The 9,502-nt window shown below is 41.6% G+C and overlaps 1 protein-coding gene and 1 long non-coding RNA gene across 4 annotated transcripts in view; one reads left to right on the top strand and one right to left on the bottom strand.

Moving 5' to 3' along the window:
- The window catches only part of LOC112214051, a 140,738-nt gene that overhangs the window by 17,375 nt on the left and 113,861 nt on the right, over positions 1-9,502 (bottom strand). The window lies entirely within an intron of this gene.
- The window catches only part of LOC100741684 (storkhead-box protein 2), a 115,899-nt gene continuing 106,401 nt past the window's right edge, over positions 5-9,502 (top strand). For both annotated transcript variants that reach the window (XM_024372355.1, XM_024372359.1), the window contains exon 1: positions 5-299. The gene's annotated coding sequence lies outside the window, so the exon portion shown is untranslated. The remainder of the gene's footprint in view (positions 300-9,502) is intronic.

Below are 9,502 nucleotides of genomic sequence, written 5' to 3' on the forward strand. Positions count from 1 at the left end.
TAATATATAGCGGCGCGACGAGGTCGACCGGTCGCGAAGAAACTGTGATACGTAACGCGGTGAAGAAAGAGGAGACGCGTGCGGGACTCCATATAATAAAAGTGAAAACTCGTTCCTCCGGTGTCGTGGTTCGGCTACTCGAACGAGAATCCGTGGAGCCTGTATCCCATCACCCCTTCGTTTGGATATTTCGGACTACTGCAAGAAACTCGTGGTTGGATCTCGAAGGAACGTGTGGCGTCGAACCAACCGCTCGTCGTTGGATCGAACGGGCAACCAGCGTGTGCATCAGTGGCGAGGTGAGTCCTTCGAACGATAAATTCCAGCACCCTGGCACGAGGGTCAAGAGCGGTCAGACCTCTCGCGCGTCGCGACGTGTGTAGACTGGTTTTCGAGTTCTAGGACTCTCTGTCTCTTTCTCTTCTTCTTGGTCTCGCATCTTCCTTTTCCTTCGTCGTTCTCTGTCTCGCGCATTGTCGTCATATCGTTTCCCTTTCTCCCGTCTTGTCTTTTTCTCTCTGTCCATCGAACATACCGGTGATAAATCTTCGCGATCTCGCCGACCGTTGACTGAGCAAATTACCACCGTGATCCTTCATCTTCCTATTACCACGCACACGCTACGTCGAAGGGTGATTGTTCTGACGGCGCGACCGTGGGACCATGGGGTTGCGTCGACGTGATCAGCTCGTGGAAAGTGAACGCACGTCGCGAACGGTTCACGACCGTGAAACGAGCTCCGCTCCGAAATTGGGATGGTGAAATTAACCAGGATCAACAATGGCGATCGGGCGATTATCCCGTTCGACGCAGCTGAGCAAATAACTGGGCTAAAATGCGTATCCCGTATCGTCTTCTCTCCCTGCGCTTTTACTCTTTTTGCAAAAACAGGCTTTAATTATTTTCATACCTCGTCGCCCCCTGATTAACTTTCTCGATAATTCGACAACTTTCTCGGAAGTATACGATCGCTGAAATATACGATCGATCCGTTTCGAATGGGAATTTTAGCTGGACGAAAATTTCAAAGCAGCTGTTAGAAGATCCTCGAATACGACATTGATACGATAAAGTGGAAAACGTGCTCGTCGTTGGATCGACAGTAATAAGTCATACTAGGTGCATTACGAAGCAGAGAAAATTACCGGCATGATCTTTCATCTTCCCATTATCGTCCGGGTAGCACGGTCAGGATCACGTTGATCCCTGTCCCGTGAGCAGCTCCGATTCAATCGACTCGAGGGACTAATCAACGTTACCGGAATCTCCGTGCTTATGTCCTATGATCAACAGAGACGCATAACGAGACCTCCAGTCATTCAGAGGATCGTATTAAGCCGGACGATTATGTTAATTCCCGTGATCTTAATCTCTGAGAAGATACTGAACTTTCTTAGGTGCCGAGCGCGTGACACGCAAACGAGCTTAATGCGACTTGCTTCAAGATATCAGAAGATCTAGAGAACCGAAATCTTCCGAGTTACGATGTAGACAGTCAGAATATTATGTAATAAATGTACTTATAAGTCCGAAGCTTCAGCATTATGACGTCACTCGGACTATGTGAGTGTTAATTGTTACTATATAATTATTATTAGTAAATTTTCAGTTGTCCTATAGATTTGCAAAAATTTACCGAATTCTGTAACATGGAAAAGAAATATTTTGAATTATTCAACTTTTCTATAAACGCGACAAATTTGGAATTTCCGTAAAAATATTTCAAGGATGGAGATCCAGAGCGGTTTAGTAATATTTTTACTAAGAAATGCGAAGACTGCAAGAAGAAATATATATATACATAGTTGCACTAATTATACGGGAACGTTCGTACAAAGACCAATCGAAATTTTCTATGAAGGTTAACGTTATCGATTAATTACATAGAAATCGGAATATCGAAGGTTCGCATAAAATTTACACCACTTTCAACGATTACACGTTCGACTTAACGATTCCCCGAGTGACCCACATAAACGTTCTCGAAACCGGTGGATTCCACCTGAATTCTGTGTGCGTCGCGTCGTGCCCGAGCAAGAGTAGAAAAGTTTCCTTCAGGCGAAACTCAACACCTTCACCGTCCCATCAATGACGAGAATAACGAATCATTTTGCTCGTCCACGTTCTCGTTTACCGATTGTTCAAACAGACCGTTTCAACGGAGGTCGATGACCTCCTTACACGAATCCCAGGGTTCTTACGACCTCGACCTCGAGGTATAACCGCGGAATAATTCCACGATGGGATAGTTAAAAGAGTGGACGCAACGTGACGGAAGATCTCGAGGCCAGAGGTGAGATCGCCTCTCGTTTCGAGACTCTTGAATCTGCATCGTTCGTCAGATATCCAGCTCGATTACTCGAACGAAGGTTAACCCTCTCCATCGACGCTTCTTCCGTTTCATTTAAACCGTAAACCAGGAACTGTTCGACTATTAGCAAACGTGTGTTGCATTGAACGAGACAATGTAAAAAAATCACACGATAAAAGAGCCAGGATTTCCATAGAAAAGTTCTGTTTCCACGTTGATGAGAGAGACCGAGGTTGCGTTCCCCGCGGAATTCTTCGTTTTGAACCTATGTACATTGTTCCATGTTGGCAAACGTCATAACAGTAATTAAACGTAATCTAGCTTCGGAGAGCCGCGCTGGGAACGAAGAAAATAGGGGACGTTATTAAGTTCGAATTCGCGCAGACAATAATCAAGCTGGATTGCGTCCCTTCTTAGAGGAAAGTGGCCTAATCCACTTTTCGTCTATTCAATTATACCAGATTACCATGGGAGATTCTTCTGCGTTCCGCTAACGCGAAACTTCATTAAACTTTATCTTGGGACGTCAACAATTTCTCGCTATATTTTTTCCAGATCCCTATATTTTCTAATAGCAAGTACTCAACAAGAATGTTAGCTTTTAGATTAGAAAAGTTCCTTTGCAAATTATTTTTATTAGTCTCGATGTGTCACAGCATTTAGTTTATACAGTAAGCGAGAGTAGGTTTGAATCGGGATCAGATTAGGTGAGACTTGGTTTAAGGTTTTAAATTCAATTATATCCAGATTTGAATTCAGCTTAAATTTCACAAGTTCTCTATATGCTATAAAACTAGTATTCTCTGATTCTGCTCGCCGAATACTTATAATTTGAATAGATAATGATTTTTAATTAAACAAGACAATATATGATAATTGTAAAAAGTTTTTTCTACGAAAAAGCAGGGATTAGTTAAAAAATTTGCGTGTTAAAGTAGCCTAAAACTCATTACAAATGTTTCCCAATTATCGATAACAAGTTTAGCAAGGAGCCTTTAAATTTTCAAGAAAATGTCGGTATAAAATAAAGCAAAAGAGCTAAAGATAATAACTTCGACAGACGACGGGTTGATGAAGCTAATCGAGAAGTCGTTTGCTTCACGAGGCAAGTTCGCGAAGAGACGATGGCTTAATGTTTCACTGATCGAACAACTCAGGAAGAACGTGGCCGTTTTCATCCGGCAACACGAAACACCAAACGCTGTCTATACTGCAATCTTGACCTAATCGGCGATTCATCCAACAGGCGGAAGAGGAATGCAAATGATAGATCACGTCGCGAGTGACGTAACGTTTGTCCAGGTTTGCGCAACGCCACCGTTTCACGGTCAAAACGTGCGACACGTAGCTGAAACCAGCTGGTCGAACTCACGGCTAAGAAGACGATTTATGGTCCTCGGTGCAGGGAAAGCAGAAATATTATCGTTTAGAATACATTAACCTTGCGAAAATGAGATTTATGTATTCACGATTTGATCGAAAGATTTGCGGGATCGCGTACTATGCACGCGAATACATGAGATCTGGGTCGAGATATTATTGAATTCTATTATCACGTTCGTCTTTGTATCACTTGAAACGTTGATTGTGTATCTACAATACTACTTGAAGTAGCGTGTTATTGAAAAGACTACTACTCTCGAAATAAGCGAAACATTTCGACCATAATCTTAACATGTTTATAAATTCATTATTAAATCGTATTAAACCGTGTCATACATTCAAAAACTTCATCGATAAACAAGAATTACTTTTTCAAAATACCTCATTCTTTAAAATTATCAGCACACATTGCAAGCCACTGTAAAACATTGTTTGTCGTACTTTGTAAAAAATCATCTCTGCTATGTACAGACAAGACTTTATCTGCCTTGTCAAATTAAAAGATTAAATTCCTATGTTATACTTATGCACGTAACCTTGATATTTCATGCAAAACCATTGCGTCACACGTAACTACGTGAATGACATCATTAAACTGTTGTTTATGCAATTTCATATTCTAGAACAAATGGTACATATTCTAGAAAAAATGGAAAAATTTGGAAATACACAGATTTGTTCTATTCAGTAGATATAATAATGAACGTTTTACTTCGGATGTTTTATACATTTTACATTTAAGTTTCTGAAGTGTATCCTAAAGGCATAAACATCCTCGATTTAGATACCACGCGTGCTAACAACGTGTTAAAAAAACGCAAAGACTATACTTTCTAATCTTAAACGTGTCACGCCAAACTACTATACAAATTCCATATAAATCCTCAAACAAATGCCGCTACCGTCGAAGACACGATAATTAACGACAATTCGAGCCAGCGTTCTTCGTGCCACGCCACGTAATATTTGCATCCAAAGAGGCTAGTCGTTTCATTGTACAAGTGAGCCGCCGTTCTTTCTCCAGACACCGATCGTTAGCAATAGATGAAACGTCGTAAAAAATTAGCGTTGTTCAAACGACTGCGCTGTTCGTTGGTAGCGTGGAAAATTACGGTTTACGCCGAGAGCACGCCGTTTATGCTTTTTACGCTTTGCACGCGGATCGCCGTTTAGGCGCTGTTTACAACGATCCTCAGGGCGATCCGCGAAGAGTACGCTAGGCTACTTGTAATTCAGCGGCTGGATCGGCTGAAAGTAAGTTAGTCCAGGGTTACCGGTTCCCGTGGTAGCCGTTGTCGTTCAGTCGATGCGACAAAAACCGCGTGAACTCGGGCGTGAACGCGAGATCTGTCTGCGAACCTGTCGCGAACTCTAACGTTCCGTTCGGATCGGTCTTCCTCGTTCATCGGCGTCGCTTCTTTCGCGCTTGCGAAGCTGCACCGTGCGGTTTTCCTACTTTTTACCAATGATAACGAGTAATGGGTAAATTGAGGGAGAATTGTTAGAAAATGATGGAATTTTTTGAATGGAAAAAAAAGTGATTGAATTTCAACATAATGTCTGTGTTGTTTCTATAGCCAAAATTTGGATAATAGACGAATAAACAGGTACAAGTACTACTGATAGTACTTAACAAGTATGTACCATCGATACTATTGATGGAAAGTATTTTCTGTTTCACGTACATTTTTGACGAAAACATAGCGCGTTGTCTTTTTATTTCAAATATATTCCTGTCTGAATGTTGTCTGTTTTTTGAATGTCCATTACAGTGTGTTTGCTAATATTTCAATTAGTGTTATGACAGATTTCTTCGATTCGTAAACTCGTTACGATATGGAGCTATTTATTGCATTACGAATGCTCTGTTCCGTATGAAAAGACTTATTCTACATATAAAAAACGAGCAAATATCCTGAAAATTTCCAAGAAAACTTCAATACGCGATATCTTAGAGACCAAAATGCAATCAAATAATAATCACAAAACTAGACTAATTTGGTTATTAGAAGAAATGTTGCCAATGAAAGTAACAGACAGAGAGTTTCTTTGATTATTTTTCCGCACTACGAATCACCAAAAATGTGTCGTTTTTCTCTCTATAAAAACAGGCAAAAAGAAGACGTCATTGAAATCAACGCGTAACGAAGTTCTTGCCCATTCCCATGGGCAAGCGAGTAGAACGTAAAACCAGGGAAAAGCTTGAAATCGCGGGGAATTGGTTGGATCGCGCCGGTGAAAGAGACTTTAATGCCCGCTAACAAGAAAGTCTACGGTACGAAGGTCGTGGTAAAACGAGGGACGAATTTTAAGGGTTCGAGAAGAGAAAGGCAGAATGGAAGATTGGCGATGTTAGAGAACAATAAACGCAAAGTAACGCGGCAATATTGCCGGCAATTAATTCAATTACACAGTGAAAGGAAGTTCAATGTCGACTAACAAGGCTCTTCGCGGACGTCACTGTCGCAGCGTACGATCGTGTCTGCATACACGGGTTTCTTTCTCTTTCCTTTACCGCCGTTTCCATATTCCTCGGCTATGAATGGGACACGCGATAAATCTGTCAGGAAAAAGCGAGTTGCCAAGGAAACCGCGTGGCATCCGCGTTTGACCTGGACTCGACCAAATACTTCTTGCCAGATTAAAACCTCTATGCAGATATTTCGATTTCATCCGATATTCGATGCATAGGTGAATTAATCTTTTCATTCCTACGATTAGGTTACGCGTCATCAATTTAATCCTGCAATCGCCGTAAGCTCAAGTGCTACCTTTCTGGTTTCGTTCTTTCTCCAAACGTGATTAACAGTTTTTCTGTAGAAGAAAGCGTGTTTCGTATGGCTCGATTAGCTTTGTTATTCCACTGTCATCGCAAAAGAACATATAAATTATGTTTCGATTTTTTATTATTATTTCAGATTCATAGAAAACTTGTTACAAGTTTCCAACACGTACAAAATAAGTCCATATTACACCTAACTCGGCAGCAACTTGTCTCCAAAATTGGAATCTAACATACGAAGGTAATAATCGAAGCCAAGGCTGTTCAGGTTCTGCAAACTTCATGATTTCTGCACGAATAACCCAGTCGTTTCGCAATAGGATTTCAGACAAATGAAGATAAATATAGTAACTATTGATGAAGCGACGCATGCAACGACCTTGCTGAACAAATGCTACGATCACCGGTACAATCACATGTCGTGTCACTCTTCTATTCATCCTTTGATTCGATTTCCCATACGATTCGCACCGTGCGTTATCTGCAATCACCACGTTCCAACGTTTCAATGTATCCAACGGACAAATGAAGAATAATTGCCACGTAGATAAGTTTAAAACGGACAACGGCGTTAATTTTTGTCAATACACGCGGGTCGGTAATCGATGAAGTAAGGGGGATAATTGATAGAATTCGTGGAGGGGACAAACGATCGCGTCGATTACTCGGGGATAAGTTATTTTCTCCGACGACGACGTTGGTCTCTCGATCGATCCGCGGGATGGCCGTTAATAAATCGCCACGACGATAAAAAGACATTGCGAATGGTGCTTTTCCAGCCCGCGGGGCAGCTGTCGCCGCAATTACTTCTAATCGGTTTAGAAAATCCCGCGTGCCGAAACATAGCTACGACGTCCAATTAAGGAACATCCTCGACGATCGATCGCGATCGCCGAGTTCTTTCCGCGCTCGGCCACTCGACCGCGCGTTGCTGATTCGGCCCTTGATTTCACCACGCGTTCGATAACGAGCATCGCCAGCGAACCTATTAAATCTCTATGGTATCACTACGTTATGCTGCCTTTTGCTATTTGCTACAGCTTCCTGTAAATTGGATTGTGTAAACTGTCTTTATTTTTTGTAAATGAAGCGGAAATAAACATAGGAAAATTTGGAAGAGTCTGATCATTTAACGAGAATCACTCAAACCTTTCAATATTTTTCGTCGTTAAGAACGAGAGACACGAATGAATTCTCATGGCAGAGATTATTCATTTCTAACGTTATACGCATACTATGTCGCTCGTAAATTACAGGATTTTTTGTATTTTATTTCGCTTCTGCTATAAACGCTAAGTAAGCAGCGTATCATTAGTCAGACATTTTCGTGTATTAAATTTAGATTATTCCAGCAATGTACATCAACTTTTCAAGTGATTCGAATAATTATGAGCGGTAGTGCAAGTCGTTCTAATTCGATGATCAAAGACCGTGTGACGAGGAAGATAAACGTGCTTTAATTACTTGTTATATAATTTCCAGATGAAATAACAAATGAAAAACAACATTTCTAACGAAGATTGAAGAAGCATACTAAATTCTGCGCAAACTTCAACATTTTAAACTACCTTAGTATATGCTACAGAAAAATATTAATGCAATCGATTGATAAATTAATTCATAAATTCGTTTATTTTACTTTTACCCGGCCATAAAGTAGAAAAATGTACTTATCCCTTCGAGAAACTCGTCGAGTTTCCGGTAAACGTGAGCAATAACCAACCCAACACCGTGGACATTAATAAATCGGTCATTTTCTTTACTTTTTGGGCGGGACACGCTATACACGATTTCTACTCGCATGTAATTTCCAAGCGATTGCACTATTTGCAGACAGAAAGCTGCTGTCAATTACTCTTCCTGTAACATCAATAATCACGGTGTCTTGGAAGTGATTCAGGGGAGCAGCTAGAGGAACATTTGTCAATCAGGGAGCACGAAAAGAACCGTTTCTGATAGTTTCGAAATGTAAACTCTAAAACTGGAGCGACGTCGTCGATCCTAATTTGCTTCTTGCTCCAATAACAAATGAATAATGAACTCGAGTGAAAAAAAGATCCATCCGTTGCCTGCTTCTTACTTATTCTAACGGATGTGATCTGTCGTAGTGCTCGAGGATTTCAGTTTAATCTAAATTACCAGCAAAGTTACGATTAATTATACGCGCGAGAAAAACGAATACCAGATACGAATTGTCTTTCATCGTCCACGAATGCCAATTTTACTGTTGAACCATCGAGAAACGAAAGGCAGTTAAAAGCGTTGAACGCTAAACTATCTGCGACGACGAATTCAATGTATCGTCACCGCAAAAGGATCGATATCGTTCGACCAAACTACCGAAAGAATATTACAACGGACCGATAGAAAGCTACGTATCTCGATTCCGTCGCGTTTCATTTCTCCAACGAGCTAATATATGCCATGTCCATTTTAACGCATGTAATTACGATTGCAGCAAAAAAGCCAAGTAGCCATTGGATCGTTAATAAGAGGCGACTTCACGCCAGGAAAAGTTCCTAACGGGCGTGTCAACCATACCGACACCATGGGCGAGTTGCCTGGTCGAGATAACTAGCCGTCCTCGATAGTCGATTAATAAAGAAATTATACGACGTAAACAGTGACCAACGGTGCTTGCGTGCCCCGTGACGACTTGCAGAAGATTTCCAGTTGCTTTTCTAGAACCGCATTAACTATAGCGAAGGCTCGCGCGAACGCAATTACTTCTAATCGTTTTAGAAAATCCACGATGTCGCTGGTTGATCCAGTCGAGACCAGACGCGAGCTGTGTGACTAAGCCGTCCTTCTGGTTTCTGTACGCCGGCTTTTCAAACCTCGTCCAGGTTTCCCCGACGCGTCTGCTTTAACCGTATCTGGCCGATAATGCCTCTTACCCGGTTGTGCATACAAGTCGCGAAGGAAGAGAGGAACGTAGCCGAGAAGCACGTTGATCGTTCCTCTTCCTGCAGCCGGTCTTGTTTTTCCCGCGGAATCGAGCGTAGGAGAAATTACCCGGTCGTCGG

Source organism: Bombus impatiens, unplaced genomic scaffold (genome assembly GCF_000188095.3).
Source record: "Bombus impatiens unplaced genomic scaffold, BIMP_2.2 scf_0011, whole genome shotgun sequence".
NCBI lineage: Eukaryota > Metazoa > Arthropoda > Insecta > Hymenoptera > Apidae > Bombus > Bombus impatiens.